We start from the raw sequence: 16,358 nt of genomic DNA, 5'->3' as shown, positions 1-16,358 counted from the left end.
AATCTGATAAAAGGATTTAATTAAGCCTAAAAAAAATTAAATCTGACTTGCAGCTTCAGAATGGTAAAAAAAAAGAAAGATAATATTCAGCTGTTAAAACGCATTAAAAGTAACCTGAGTTGGCCCTAAGCAAGGGAGAAATTTAGTCAAAATTGCATCTCAGGAGCTCTAATATCTACCAGGGCTTTCCAGAAGTGGATGTTGAGCAAGCAGAATGGAAGCTGAACAGAGAAGGAAGCTTACCTCCATGGCTTACCATTTTCCCAGCTGGACTGATGCTGTGAACTTGCAGCTGAAGTTGCCTGGCTGCATACGAGGCTGAAAATGGATCTTGTCTGGTTGCAAGATCCTCTCTGATTTCATGGTTTTATGGTAAATGACAGCTTTATTTTCTCCTCTTTAGAGGTAAACTAGGTTAAAACCTTCTCAGCAGGGAAAATGGGTATGAAAATACATTGGGAAATGAACTGAAATGATTCAGTCTTCTCAGCTTCAAAGATTAAGATGAACTGATTGTCCCTTCTCGGCTCCACACACACACCTTCCAATTGACAGTCATAAATTCAGAATGGATAATGATGATTTACTAAAATGTTCTGTAAGCAAGTTCTTTCCTGGTACAAATCAAATGTAATTATCCAATAATCTCTTGTTCTGTAATGCTGCTCTCAGCCAGTTCCACTTAATGTGTGTTTGCAAAGCGACTGCTGCCAACTCCTGGGGAGCCCAGCAGCACAGTGCTCAGTCAGACAACCTTTTCTTTGGCTGTCTCTTATCTCCTCATTAGTGACTGTGAGATCAGTTACTTTATATTCCAAACTTTAGGACTAATCCCTATCCTGCTAAATTGAGTCTTTTATCTTACCAGGTTCTCTGCAGTAACTTTGCTGTGTACTTTGGGATTGGGTTTTGTGTTTTTTTGCAACTTTCTTTCTCCTAAGAAAGAATAAGTGTGGTGGATGACAGACAAGCCATGCAGTCCTGAGCTAAATTCCAGTCCTGGTATTTCATCACAGGGACTGGCTACCATTCACAAATTGCTTGAGCTGTGCACTTGCTCTGTAGCATTTCAGCACCATCCTCTGCTGAAATTATAGTTGAGTTCAGTCAGAACTGACTCATGCTTTAAGACTTTTGGCAAGTAGATCTGTGGCTTAGAAACTGTGTGTAACATGTAGATGTTGCTGCTTGTAACAAAATGGAACAGATTTTTTTATGTTTATGGTGCTTGTGTATATTTGAGGGGACAGAAGTAACAAAATATAGTGTATTCAGAGAAACTCTGAAACAGAGTAAGAGTAACAGAGTAATTCAGATCAAAAATAACTAGAATGATTATTTCCTAAGAGCAGTAGAGCAAAGATAAAATAGAACACCTAAATATGAGTACTTATTTTTTATAAACTTTATTTTTTATAAACATGTTAGTGTATACAAACATCTATTAATTTGTTCAATTCCATTTTCTTGGGGAAAATTAGTACCATCTTCAACCTTTCTGCTGAGCATGGACTAGAGGAAGCACTGTCAAAATTTCAGGCCTTGATGATACTCTTACAGAAGTGTGTGGGAGTCTTGCTGCTGTTCCCACACTGGCATAGAGTTTCTCTATCTCTGAGTCTCCCCTCCATCATCAATCAGGAATTAGACACCACCTTGCCTTCTGCATCTCACAAGTTGATATTCTAAGATGTCAGTATTTTAGCCACAGAACTGATGTTTCCTTTCCAGCAAAGGTAACGGGGATTAGGACAGGGCTAGGAGTGCCCTTGTGTCAATCTTTGTTAAGCCAGGCTTGTCCATCAAGGCAGCAAACCCAGAGGGAAGTGGAAACTAGACAGGAACTGTACTGAGGTCTTTTCATAGAATCATAGAATTGGCTGGGTTGGAAGGGACCTCAGAGATCATCGAGTCCAACCCTTGATCCACTACCAGACCATGGCACTGAGTGCCACATTCAGTCTCTTTTTAAATATCTCCAGGGATGGAGAATCCACTACTTCCCTGTGCAGCCCATTCCAATCCCTGACCACCCTCTCGGTAAAGAAATTCTTTCTAATATCCAACTTAAAACTCCCCTGGCACAACTTGTTACTGAGAAGGAAAAAGAAAGGAAACTTCATCCCTCCATCAGCTGTTGAGAAAGCAGAATCACTGCATGGCCTCCACCTTGCAAAAGGCTTGCCAAAAGCTACAGTTCTAAAACTGTATAAACAATTTGGATTAAAAAACATTAAACACATTCACACCTGCTTTCAAGCTCTGAATCTTTAGCTGTGCAAAATGTCATCTATTTGGAAAAAAGCAAATATTTTTCTTTCAGTCAAAATCTGCTTGGAAGCAATGGACTTATTTTTCTGCTATTAACTTTCCCTTCTCCTTTAACCTTTTATCTTCCTATTAGTTGAAATACACATCACTGATTACCACTGCACTATAGCCATAGATGACAATACCAAGTTGTTCCCTTCTTTGCCTTCTCTCCTCTGCCTATAAGCTGAAGATTTTTCAAATAATTCTACATAAAATCACTGAACTTTAAAAAACAAATTAACTGAAAACTTGCAACACTCTTCTACTAAATATTGAGAGCTGGAAATGTATTATTCTGCTTTACTGTGAAATATGAGATTTTCATTTGAAAGCTAAAACTCAATGAAAGACAAATCCCTGTTTAAATTACTTACATGATTTAGAGACCAATGAAAACAATCCACTGGCCAAGAGTATTTGAAGTGAGATTTTATTTCATGATATATTCAGTTAGAGTTGAAGTATTACAGGCTTGTTTTGAATCAAACTATAATTCAGAAGTCTTAAAGATTATGAAAACGGAGTAATTAATTCAAATATTCACAGGAGGAAACTACCAGGTGTTTTGTTTTTTTTTCTAGAGAATGGACAGGGTAGGAAATCCACGAGACATTTAACAGTATAAACGGGTGTTAATATTTGACCCATCTTTCAATTCAAGTAATCTTTCTGAAGTCAAGGGAGTTGTTTGTATAAACAAAGGTACTTGATCATCTCTTTGGTTCTGTATTGTTATATGCAAAGCCATTGGGATTGGAAGCTGTAAGTTAAACCTTTACAAAGCATATTTAATGGAATGTAGAATTTCCCTCTTGAAGTTCCTTTAAAATCATCAGTGGTGTGGGAAGTGCTTGGCAGAGTTTCACAGTGTTCTTACACACACAGGTCTGCAGAAAGCCTGGCTATCACACAGTGAAAGTGGTGTGCAGGTTTTGAAGGAATCTGAGAAATAAAGGCAGAGACCACAGAAGAACAAGATGATATTCAAGTTTAAAAAATACTGGAAAGGCAAATGGGGGTATCAGTAAGGTAGCTCCAGCTGCATTATTATAAATGCAATATATATGGACAAAGTTCACTTAGGGAAGTCGGTGCATTCATTCTGATTACTTGCAATTAACTTCAATTGATATAAAAATGTGCATAGGCCAGTCTGATATCCTTTCTGTCTGGGCCAAGCCAGGATGCTTGAATCCTTCCTTTATCTAGGTCATGACTGCATGTCCTAAGGTAGGGAGCAAGAAATCATAGTCTACCATGTTCTTCCATCCATGTCAGTCCCTGACACCAGAGGATCACAGCCTAACCTCTCAGGGAAAGACACCAAGTTAGGAAACAATAAGAATCATGGCTGGTCAGCATATCTGGCATCAACCTCAGTGCTGTCAAGTGCTTTTAAAGACATCACATACAGCTAAGAGGATTTTAGTTGAATTAAACTGGTTACCAGCAAAGTTAGTAATGGAGCAGATGTTAAATTTTTAAAAATTTAATGCAAATCAGAAGTATTTTTTTTCCACTAAAGATCTGGATTTAAGCTTCCCTTGATGGGAGAAACTCTGGGGGAATACAAAAATGCTTCAGATCCCATGGTAAATGAACTGTACAGATGATGATTAAATGAAATATGGAGGTGCTCACATTTCAGTGAGCATTGTACAGTCATGCTATTTAACAGCTATTTGTGGCAACAGGAGTGCTCTGACAGCTGGAAACTACAGAGGGAATTTAAACTAAAAAAACACAAACAACTAAATATTCATGCTGTAATGTAACTGAGAGACCAAGGTTAACATTGGCAGTTTTCTTGGGATGGAAAAAATACCAGAAAGAGAATGTAATTTACATGATGGCTTTTATTGACAGATAAAATGAAAGTAAGTACTAGGAAATACCTCCTGCCATCCGGTGCACTAAATTCACACTGAAATCAATGAGAATTTGAGTGCAGATGGGTACATAATAAAAACTGTCTGGTTATATCTAAATAACTCTAGCAGATCTGCTCTCCTGAGGAAGATGATATTCAGCTTTGGTCAAGCTGTGAAGAAAAAATATATTTTCAGAAGAGACAGTAAAATAAACAACGAGGTACTGGCAAAAGTTCCTTGTGCTTCACTTCTACACACAGAGTGAATTCTTTGGCAAACTTCGTCAACGGAGGCTCCAAGCCAAGCTGCCTTGCGCTTGTCAGCAGATGTGCTGAGGCAATTAGCAACATGCTAAGGTAGTCAAGCTCATCCGACAGAGCATTTTGTTCCTGAGTATCTCCTTTGACTTAAATATGTTTGGAATATTGCTTTAAAATACCTTGAAAAACGACAGCTCTCCTGAAGCATTTTTCTCCTCAAAGCTGGTTAATGTTTCGACATGACCTCTTTCCGTCTTCAGCACTTCAGTGAAAGCACCAACACTTGTCTGAAAAGAATTCCCATGTATTTCAGATTTTTATATAATAAAGCCAGGGAGAAATAATAAATAACAGATTCCTCTTTATCCTCGTGTATGTTAGTTACCATTTAAGCAAATCTAATACTAATAAATAACTGTTCGTTCATATCCCATTCATAAATGAGAACTGAGACAAGTCTGTGATAAAATACACTGAATGATAGATTGATATGATTGTTATATAACTACTAATAATGGAAATTTTAGACATTAATTAATTACTCTTTTATTTTTCTGCATTGGCTCCTTAAGCATCTTTTATCAATAATTTACTGGAAATAAGCAACAGATTTTATATTCGTATCTAAATCATCCCTAACAAGCTTTTAGAATTGTTAAGCAAAACAGAGACAATTACCAAAAATATAAAATCCTTCAAAGGGTGTTTTGTATAGATGTTTGTCCTATCCCTCAATTTTTCCTTTTATTTTTAGCATAGAAGTTACCTCCACAGTCCCTTCTGAGAAAATTTTCTGACATAAAATGTGATCTAGGCTACTAGTTCAGAAACAAAAGTGTTGTTTATGGGCTTCACACTCATGATTACAAAGATGATAGGCAGTAGAATGCACTTTGTCTCAATTTTTTATTTATACTTTTTTCTGGAAAATCTTTCAGTTTTACTTGCTTTAGTATACAATCCTCTAAAAGTAATGTGTCTCCCAGTATACCACAGTCTTACTATGTTCTCACAGGAAACTTAATTCCCAAAGCAATGGAATTTTTTTGTGGAAGGAGGGAAACCTGAATGTAATATATTTTTCTGAAGAAATAATTATAATTTATACTTAATAAATGTTGGTATATATGTATAAAAATTTAAATATTTATAAGTACAAGTTCCATATCGGAAAGCAAACAAAACCTTTTCTCAGAGGTATGGAAAAAGAAGGATGTTATTACAGCATATTACCATGAATGTTGTTCATCGGGCATGTGAGTACAAAAATATCTGTAATGCAGATCCAAATGAAAAAGGTGTGAAGTCACTCTTTCATCTTTCCCTCAGGGCTCACAGTATTTCTCTACTGGTTCAGAGCACTTCCTGAGGAGAACAGGCAGAATACCTGGAGACCTCACTGCTGAACTAAATTCTGAAAATTACAACATAGTGATTTTTACCTAATACACATATTTTAGTATGACTTTAATATGAAGTAAGACTCCAATGTTATTATTTTTAAGCAAAGAAGACTCCGTAATGATCACTGAGTCCATTTAGAAGGACACAGAGAACACTGTTCAACAGTAGCATATGGGGGTTTTAGGTGCATTATTAATGGTTTAAGTTAAATTTGTATTGAAATTATCTATTTTATAGTGGCAGAATACTCTGCATCTTGAGGATGCTCAGGCTACACTTCAGTAAAAAAAATACCTGGGGTACTGAATTTAAAGAGAGTATTGCTATCAGTTGCAACAGAAACAGGATTATTCCCTTAAAGTTTACTGTATTTACTCTTAGTTTTACCCTGTTTCCTCAGTTTTAATCAACCCACATTACTCTCTGACTCCATACTCTAGCTTAACACCCCTGAAAAGTGAAAACCAAAACCAGAGCAATTCCTCTTCCACAGAAATCTGCCTTAAGATTTAAGCAGTAAGCTGTCAATCTCTTCTTAAATCTTCACTGGAATGAAAAAAAAAAAAAGCCAAATAACAGAGGGTGTTGACTAAAACTGGATGACAAGAGCACTGCCATGACAAAATCTTTTATATAGGATTATACATTTTTTAATATATACAGGGATTAATCTTTTATAGATTTAAGTCCTCAAAATACCTGGTAACGCAGACTATAAGTTTGTGTTTTGTTGAAACCAGAACACTGAGTTAGACACAAACACCATTTTGATAATTATTCTCATAGTAAATATTACTTTCCTGATGTCATCAATTAATCTACTTTAATTGCTACGTTTTTAGTCTTTGGTACCAGAGTTATTCAGCATTTGCCTCTTAGAAATAGGTATAAAAAGGAAAATAACACCAAATCACAATCTGTTTTTCATAAAGCTCAGAAATGATGACTGACATTTTGCAGTACATTTCCATGAAGACCTAATGCTGAAGATTTTGCACACCTTCTTAGATTATTTGAATAAAAGCCAACTTCTGTCTAGACTCTCAGCAGGACTCAGTTATTTGGGGACTTTAATAATTATGTCACACAGCAAGACCCTCACAATATCAGATTTGACATAATATAAATGCATTTTTTCCCTCCAGAATATGTTCTAGCACTCCACTATTATGCAGCAACCTAAAAATCCATTTTGACAATCTTTAAGTATGATGGGAGTGTATAAAGATGATTTTGTCCCAGATTTCTATGCTGAAGGTGTTTTACCTATTTTCCCCAGAACATCAATATTTTTCTTAAGTATTTCTATAATTTAAGCATTAAGATCTGGCTCATTAATTAAGGATATGTAGTAAGAGCACATGGAGGTGCACTTTTTTTTGAGACACCTGTAACTTTGCAAAATTCATTCTTTAGCAAGACATGAGTATCTCTTCATATTGCAGGAGTCTTTTAGAACCCTCATGATTTCTTTAGCAAGCTGTTGTTCAGTTCTAGATTCTTTTTTTTTTTCTAGAAACAATAATATTTAGGAAGCTCATGGGTACCACTTGTAAGTAATTAATTAAATGTTTTAATAATAAGACTGAATTTTAGAGATGGACGTGTCTTTTTTTTCTACATAAGTTGGCAACTGAAGGAATAATTGTTATTTCCCTTAATGATGCATTTTAATAGGAATATATGTAGTCAAATAATCTATTCCCTTTTCCGGGTGCTTCATAGTTGTTTTTTTTCCACAATGAACACAAAATTACTGAATTGTTGTGGTTGGAAAGGACCTCTGAGACCACAAGAGTCCAACCATACACAGACACAACAAGCAAATAACCAAACCCCCTACAATCTCTGCCACCAGAGCATACCCTGAAGTTCTTAAATACTTTCACGGATGGTGACTAAAACATCTCTCTGGGCAGGCTGTTCCAGTGCCTGACCACTCTTTCAGTAAAGAAATCCTTCCTAGTATCTAATCTAAACCTCCCCTGACACAGCTTCAAGCCATTTCCACCGTTCCTGTCATAATTCACTTGGGAGAAGAGGCCAACACACCCTTCCCTACAACATCTCCTTTCAGGTAGCTGTAGAGGGCAATGAGGTCTCCACTCAGACTTCTCCAAACTAAACATGCTCAGTTCCCTCAGCTGCTCCCTCTATGACTTCTTCTCTAGCCCCTCACCAGCTTGGTAGCTCTGCTCTGGACATGTCCCACCACCTCGATGACCTTCTTGTAGTGAGGGGCCCAGAACTGAATACAGATAGTGATAAGAATTTGAGATAGCATGGAATGACATGAAGTCTCAACTCATCACCACAATTGCAATGATCACGCATAATTACCATGTGCCATGTAAAATACTTGTGACACTGATCAAAATTGTGAAAAAAATATTTTTTTCTCCATTATTTAGATTTTTATTCAGAAGAGCAACAATACTTTTCTCAAAGACAGTTCTGCTTCACTGGCTCCTAATTTCCTATAAGTCCCCTGTGGTATTTTATACAGAGACAGTATGACTACTGCTCACGACAGCACTTGCATGGGAAGCTTGTTACAAAACTAGCACATTAAATCACACAGCATGTTGCTTTTTGTTATCTTCCTGGAATCGTATGATGAAAAGATGGCCAGTTTCTGTAAGCCATCTTCCCTTTTTTCTGGCACTACTGTTGGCATTTAAAATGCAGAGACAAGTTCTTACACAAAAAAAGGAAATATGCTACCTGCAGTTATAGCATCCCACCTACCTGTCTAGAAACAACCCAAACAGAAGAGCTGTGGCTTTTGATTAATGATGGAGCATTAGGAAACCCAACCTGCAGAGAAGAAAAAGTGTCTGCTGCAAACAATTCAGTATCCTGAGAAAATATTACATTTTATATATATTTGTTCATTAAAAAAAAATTCCACTAGTATCTTATTTATTGAGGGCTTCTGCTATACTCAACATGAAAGATACATATTATTTTACAGGTTCTTTTCAAAATGGTGCTGCTATTTAAAGATGCCAGCTCAAGGAAGTCTGTTAGACATTGGCCAAAGCTCTTAAATTAAATAATAAAATGAGAGGAACAAGACATCCCTTTCTGGAAAAATTTTGCTTTATTATCATATGCATTAAACAGGAGTTTCAGTTCATACACACTTAACTTCCTTTACTTATATCAGTGTATTGATCAGAGTCTCTTGACCTAGGTGAGGATTTATGTGGCTTTTATTAAATACCAACACTATACATTCCTAAATATCCAGGGATTCCTAACATACAACACTTTCTTCAGACAAAAATCTCAAATAAAAGCACACTAAAAAGCATTCTCAAGAAAGCCTGATTTCTTAAACTACTTCAAGACAGACTGAAACCCACTAAACTCAAACACGTGTTTGCGTGGCAGTTGTTAATAAGAGAATAGATATTTCAGCCAGTTCTTTATATACAAAAAGCCATATATACACTCAATGCTGAGCAGAGAGAAGTAGACTTTTTATTTACAGAAACTACCAACACCTAATTTTCAAAGGATTATTTTTAATATATATATATATATACACACACACGTTTTCATCATACTTGGAGAGCTTAGTACCTATTGCTTTTTAAAAACTTAGATATAGGAAAGTATGAAAGGAATAAGTTAAATCAGCATGTTAAGTATTGTTGGCAGCTTGCAAATCATTTGGAAGCAGGCATTTTTATCTCTATTCTCACTGGCTTCAGAAACTGCTCAAAGTAAAGCTCAAGCCAATAAATGGTAAATTACACAGTATTCCACGGTGTTTAACCATTGTTAAGATAGACAGTGACACATACCAGGATCCTTTTATACGAGTCTGACATTTTCTTGGCCCTGTATCTCTTGGCTTACTTTGCTGTTACCAAATATTTGCACTAGAAATCTGCTGAACAGGATCTCACTGATCACTCCTGGTGGCGTACAGATGCAAAGCAAAAAGATTCTATCTGCCACGAAAAGCATCCAGCTGAGCAAAGACAGTGTGTAACAGATAAATAGCAAAAACTAAACTGGTCAGCTGAAAGTCAGTAATTTCTGCATTGCAGCAGCCTAACAGCTTTCAAGATTTTTCTAGGTGAGTTTCACACTGGTATAATAAGGAGACCAGTGAACTAGCTCTATTGAAACTTATTATGAGCTCCCTGGTACTACTAATATCCCAGGCACCATAGAAAAAAGAATTAATTGCTCGTTAAACATCATGGCAGTTAGCTAATGGATGCTGGCATAAGTAGGTAGGAGCTGACCTATCAATATAGCATGGGATAAGAACAGAAGGTAAAGGCACTTGTAGTCCTCTGATGGTGAGGAAAGGTGGCTTTGTTTGAAGGGACAGTGGGAGGCAGCAACACTCACAAATTAGAACTCCCTTGGTGACATCATTTCTCTCTAATAACAACTTCAGGGTCAGTGCAAGGGAAAATGAAGTACAGCATACAAGGCCATTATGTGTGCTTTGGAAGTATATTATAGAACTACCTACAATACTAACACCATTCCCTGCTGGAAAACATTAGGGTATTTCAGCCCTTTTATGACTGAATTTTGGTTATTAGCTTGTACCTCCTGATTGTATGTAACAGGCTTGTGATTTTATACTTAGACACTATTTAGGCCTTTGATTGCTTATGCACTTTCACCTGTACAGATTAAAGATCTCCAATTTTGTACTTTTAGGGGCAGAAAACAGCCATTAGGACAGAGACCTAGCCTTATTTTGCAGTAACACATTTATGATTTATTGACTAACACATAATTTATTACCATCAAGAAACTCTTGATACTCTTATTCACTCCTTATGGAGACCAAACTCAAACTGATTATGCTGTAAAAAGATTGAGTATGAACAAATCAATATGAACAAATGACAGTTGAAGATTTATGTCTTAATCAGAATTAAAGGGATAACAGCTTTAGGTATGATTTTCAGTTTAATATGTGGAAAGTAAGCTATGAAAGATAAGAGATTCACAGTACTTAATTCACATTAAGTCTTAGCAAAAATAAAGAAGTGGGGTTTATTCTCACTGTAATGGTCTGGATTTGGCTACAGCTCTTCATCTCTAGTGGGGATCCTTTAAACCTTCAATTTAATTTGTGTTCCAAATTCACAATATTTCACCTTTATTTTCCAATAGCACAGGACAGGTAAGAGTCAAAAATTCTAGCCAGATTCTAGCCAAAGTCAATGTAGAACTTAGTCTGGATCTTATAATTTTCTGTCTAAAGGCAAAAACTTAAAAAATGCCAGTCTTCTTTTTCATTGCATTAAATTTGCAGAAGATATGTTTATAGTTTAATCCACCCATTGCCTTGCTTATTACAGCCAATGAATGACTTTTCTAGCTCCAACTGAAAGGCTGGAAGGCAAACTAACATACTGCTAACATCCTAACTTAGTACACCATGCCTCACTTTTAAACAAATTGAAATGGAGTATCTCACTCATGAGGCTAATTACTGCTTCTTCCTATACTCTCAGAGGCCACCACCTTCATAATTAATGCATTAAAATGTTTGTTTTACTTGGCATTAGCAGTATCAGTGTTGACTTTTAAAGCCTGGAATATTGGTGTTGACACTGGCTGACTCTCCAGAGAGGTGAGGATGACTGAAATGTGAAGAGACTCAGGGCCTTATTCTTTTCTTTCTTTTCTACTGTGGACCAGGAGTAAATTCCTTAGTCAGTGGTCTTAAGAGAAGTATAAAACTGTTGTAAGTTGGAAAAGAAGCAGGCACTACCCTTCTTTAAGGGATAGAATTTTAGAAGAATCCAGGCAACACAGGTAAGAAGAAAAGCCAAAGGTTACCTCCTTGCAAGACATTTCTCCCAAATATGTCACTAGGATGGGAAGCTCTTGGGCTATAGTCCATAGCATTTTCCCACAAATTGTGTTTTCCACAGTCACTTAAACTGACTGCTGCATTTTCCTACATATGAGCCATGTGTAAAAACAATCCTGTGGTTCAGTAGCAGTGTGACTTTAACACCTTCAGCAAATGTAAGGGAAGGCTCTCATTTTCACCTAGCTGCACCACTGCAATTAGTCCTCCAAGATGGAAGACTCACTTACTGTCTCTTACTGTCACCTACTTAGGATCCTTTTTATGGGGGGCCTGTTTAAAAGCATAAATCACCTAAGGGTTTATATTAAATGGAAACACTTACAAAGATACAAAAGGTATCTGAGAAACAATTTATGGCATGGAAATATGAATCGAGAAGAAAGATATGGTGATACTGTACCTGGTCCAGTGTTGGAGGGAAAACAGAAGTTACTTGAAAGAACTAATCAGATCATTTGCCTGGTACATTGCAATCTCCAGCCCTTCCAGAGAGTACAAGAGCAGTGCTGAAACCACTGCTGGTTCGCATCACACCCTTGGTCCACATTTAATCATCTACTGACAGTACACAAGGGTGAAATTTCTGCATCTCTCCCACATCAACATTTTCCAACAAAATTCTGCAAATTTTATTTGTAGATACATTGCAATCTAGAAGGGATTTGGTGGGCATATATAATCCTTTCATTCACTGCCTCTGTAATGCACAGCTGGGTCTCAGAATTTGAGGTCTCTGAAGTATGCACCTGCTTGCAAACCTGTCTTTTCAATAGTTGACATAAAATATGTTACATTATGCACAAACCAAACGATAGCTCTAGTAATGTCTGAATGAACAGACAAAAATCTGACACTTCACAGTGATTCTTTGCTTCTTAAATCAAAACACACTGAACAACTGGAAATGCAATGTTTCAAACTTATGTGGAATATTACTCTTCTCTTTGCTAGTCCAGAGTTGCTGGCATGTGTGTCTCCTTGCTAGAATAAGTTGATAATGGAGGATATATTTAATGTGGAAGGCATTGCATCCACAAGACAGGAGTATAATCATTATCAAGCGTACACTGAGACCTGACAACACACTGAACAACCACAAGGAAAGTGTACACACTTGGGATTTGAATATTTGAAGCCCTATTGCAAGGTGTATGGAAGTTCCTAATACACTACCTGTCTTTAGAAAGCACTGCCTTAGTTGAATACAGGTGTGCTTATGCCAGGTTCAGCATTTTTCCCTCTTTTTGGGAGATGCGTTAGGTAGAATTATGGTAAATCTCATAATAGGCAACAGCAACGTTGCGATTAGTTTTTGAAAAGGAAATGAAACCAGCTATCAACTCAAAACAAGTAAACAAGTACAAATGTTATGTTTATCTAGGAGTCTCCCTCTCCCCAAAACCTATCTGCCTGGTTACCTGGCCTGACTAGAAGGTGTGAGCAGCAGGCAGCTCAATTCTGCCGTCCCTGGCTGGACACAAGGAGTGGGCGAGCCGGAACATTAAAAAAAGGAGCTGAATCACAAAAACGCAATTGCCTTTGAGGTGAAAAAAAACCCCCAACAACCAAAATCACATTCCGGAATGCCTCCTTGCTCCCACGGTTCCCGTCCGGCTCCCATCCCACACGGAGGCAGGGAGTGCTGGTCCCCAGACCCTCATCCCGACTCCCCCGCCGCCCTCTGACCCGAGGGGGAGTCTCCTCCGGGCTCCGCACGCCGGCACTTCCCTCCCCTTCTGACTCCCTGACTCCCCCGGCCACCCCCGCCGATGACTCCTCCCTCGCGGTCGCGGCCCCTCAGCCCTCCGGGGCGGAACCGGGCACCCTACAAATCCGCCGCTCCAGCGGGGCCACCGGCAGAGCGGGGCGATCCTGTGGCAGGGTGCTCCATCGGCGGGCGCTGCCGGTGGGACGCGGCTCCCGGCGACTCGCCGCGCCCTCCCCTGGGGAGCGGGGAAACTTTCCCGGGAGGCAGGGAAGGAGCCGCTTCCCCATCCCGCTGTTCCTCCTGCCTCTTCCCCCGGCTGCCGTCCCGTCCCGGGCTTCCCCGTCCCGGGCTGCCGCCTGCAGCTAGACCTGCCTAGCGCCCGCCTGGTCCTGCCGGGCTCCTCCAGGCAGCTCCTCAGGGCTTTGGTTGCTGCCTCCGCATCCGCCCCGCGGACGAGGAAGCCGCCCCGGCTGCCGCCCGCTGCCCTCCTTCTCCTCCTCTTCCTCCTCCTCTTCTGGGGTCCCGTGGGGAGCGGCGGGAAATGGGGGGGGCGTTTCCATGGAGACGGGGCCGCAGCCGGGAGGTTTCGGAGTGAAAGTTTGCCGCGGGTGGGCGGTGAGGACCGGGCGCGGGACGGCGACAGCCCTGAGCGCTGAGGGGAGTGGGCGGGCCGGTGGGGCCACCGTGAGGGCCGGGGTCGCGCCCGGGGCGGCACCGGGGACGAGCGGCGCCCGAGAACCTCACTGAGAAGCCGGGAAAGTTTGGAGCCGAGGAGCCACCGCCCACCCACGCCCCCCTCGGCGGCTCCGGGCGGTCGTTCCCCCTCCGCAGCTCCCGGCGGCCCGCGGAGCCGCTGCCATGGCATCCGCCCGTCGCCGCGGGGCGAGCAGGGGGCGGCCGCCTCCGGGTGTCCGTGTGGCGGCGGGGGGGCGCGCAGTCCCCGGTCGGCGGGCGTCCTCCTCCGGCCGGCAGTGACCGCCCCGGCCGCGCTCCCTGCCTGCTCGCCATGCCTCCTCTCGCCTGCGTCTCGCCGAGGACAGTGCCGGTGAAGGGCGAGGGGAGCCGCCGCCCTGTCACTCCCTGAGCCAGCCGCCGCCTCACCGGAGAAGCCCCATGTCCTCCGGGAGCCGCGCAGCCCCGCAGCTCGCTGCGCTGTGAGGGCGGACGACGCCTCGCACCTCCCCACAGGTAAGCGGTGGAGCAGAGGGGGTGCGTGTGGCGGGAGGGTCTCCCTTTCGCCCCCAAACTTCAAGGCGCCTGCAGCCGATACACCTCCCCGGGAGCGGCCGGGCCGTGGCCGCTCCGCTCGGCGGGGGGACTTGCTCCTGCCCTGGGCATTGAGAGGCAGGATGGGAGCGGGGACGGAGGTGGGGTTTTTTTTTTCCTGCTAGAAATGGACTTTCTGCCCGCCGAGGGAAGCGGGGTGGCGCGCCGGCGACCGCAGCTCCGTGCGGCTGCTACACACCCTCTTTTGTCTGCTCTCCGGTCCGAAATACTTTACGTGCTGCCATCGCCTGCCCCGCCGGTCGGGAGCCCAGCCCTGCCCTGCTGAGCGGCTCTACCCGGGCTTCGCTCCCCTCGCCGCTCCCGCCCCGGCAAGTTTCCCCTTTGCCTTTATTTTTACAGAAGTTGGGTTTTCCTTAACCTTTGTTTGAGGGAAAAAATGGTGGTGTGCTGGTTATCTGGAAAGATGAGAGGGAGATGGGGACGACAAGGGGATTGCCCTGTTCCCCTGCCTGCAAACAGAACTCGCTGCTTAAATAAAATCCCTCATCGGGTAGACGTATGATTACCGGCGAGGTAGACTTTGAAACAAAAGTACTGCAGACGGCTTGGGTGCGTGGTAGATATTCCTCATATTTTATTAACATAACCATTGTTGGTGTCTGCGCTTGCATTCAGTACGCGTGCAGCTGTTCTGCAGATCTGGAATTGCAATCGCTGGATCTCCTGTATCTACTTGGCACTTAAGACTAGTTGTCATTAATCACTGCTAGTCTATTGTAGGCGGAGGTTATGAAAAATAAAACGGGTTTTACCGTTTAAAGGCAAAAGTATTCAGGCAAAAGTATCCTGTGTAACTTGAACTACAAAATAACCTGTAGCAAGGTAGTGGAATTGCTGTTCTTAATGCTTTTGGGACATGAGGACTATATTGCTGAATACAATTCTGCCAGCAAAGGTTTTATCTTCTCTGGTGTACCCTGGTTCTAGATCAAAATCACTAGCAACTGTTCTGTTATTTTCCTATAAGCAGATGATGTTTCCAGTCTCTGTAATAGAAACTAAGTAAATGTCTTGATAGAAAAAAATGTATTTTTTTCCTTTCTTTGTTTCTGTGCTGCTTTGTAGAAAGTGGGGAAAACCAGCCCATTTAAAATGGAAAATTATATCCACTGAATGTGACTTAAATTACTTGATAATGAAGCCAAGGGGTCTTTCAAGTTTGGAACATTTTAACATACTTTTCATGTTGACAGTAAATGTACTTCTAGCAAAATACTTGTTAGGAGATCATTATAAGATAATTTTTAGTAATTTGGTACATGAGTTGCAATTAGATTTTTGTCCTGAGCACAGAAAAACACCCTAGTGGAGAAATATGCAGTGGTTAAACAGTAATTTGGAAAGCATCTTTCCTTTGTTGCTTCTTTGTTGAATGACAACAAAGATGCAGATTAAAGTTGGAGAAGGAGTACTGATGCAAAAGGTCACTCTACTTGAATTATTTTGTTCTGTGTATAGAAATGGTTTTGCCCAATACAATCACGCTGGAAGTGGATCAGAGCTTAGTTTTTATAGTAACTCTGTAATCAGATTATAAAAAGTGGGCTGTCAGAATTTAATCCTCCTGAAGTATGGACTAAGCAAGCCCTGCTCTTACCAAGCACTGAGATGTATGCTGACCCTCCAGCATGTAAGTAGTTCCAACCTCCATC

General features: G+C 40.9%; 1 protein-coding gene across 1 annotated transcript in view; it reads left to right on the top strand.

Annotated features, from left to right (window-relative positions):
• The first annotated feature begins 14,370 nt into the window (after positions 1–14,370).
• TMEM200A (transmembrane protein 200A) overlaps positions 14,371–16,358 on the top strand; it is a 51,855-nt gene continuing 49,867 nt past the window's right edge. The window contains exon 1 of the mRNA XM_030447755.1: positions 14,371–14,607. The gene's annotated coding sequence lies outside the window, so the exon portion shown is untranslated. The remainder of the gene's footprint in view (positions 14,608–16,358) is intronic.

The sequence above is a fragment of the Calypte anna genome, chromosome 3 (assembly GCF_003957555.1).
Source record: "Calypte anna isolate BGI_N300 chromosome 3, bCalAnn1_v1.p, whole genome shotgun sequence".
NCBI lineage: Eukaryota > Metazoa > Chordata > Aves > Apodiformes > Trochilidae > Calypte > Calypte anna.
This window is presented reverse-complemented; position numbering and strand designations above follow the sequence as displayed.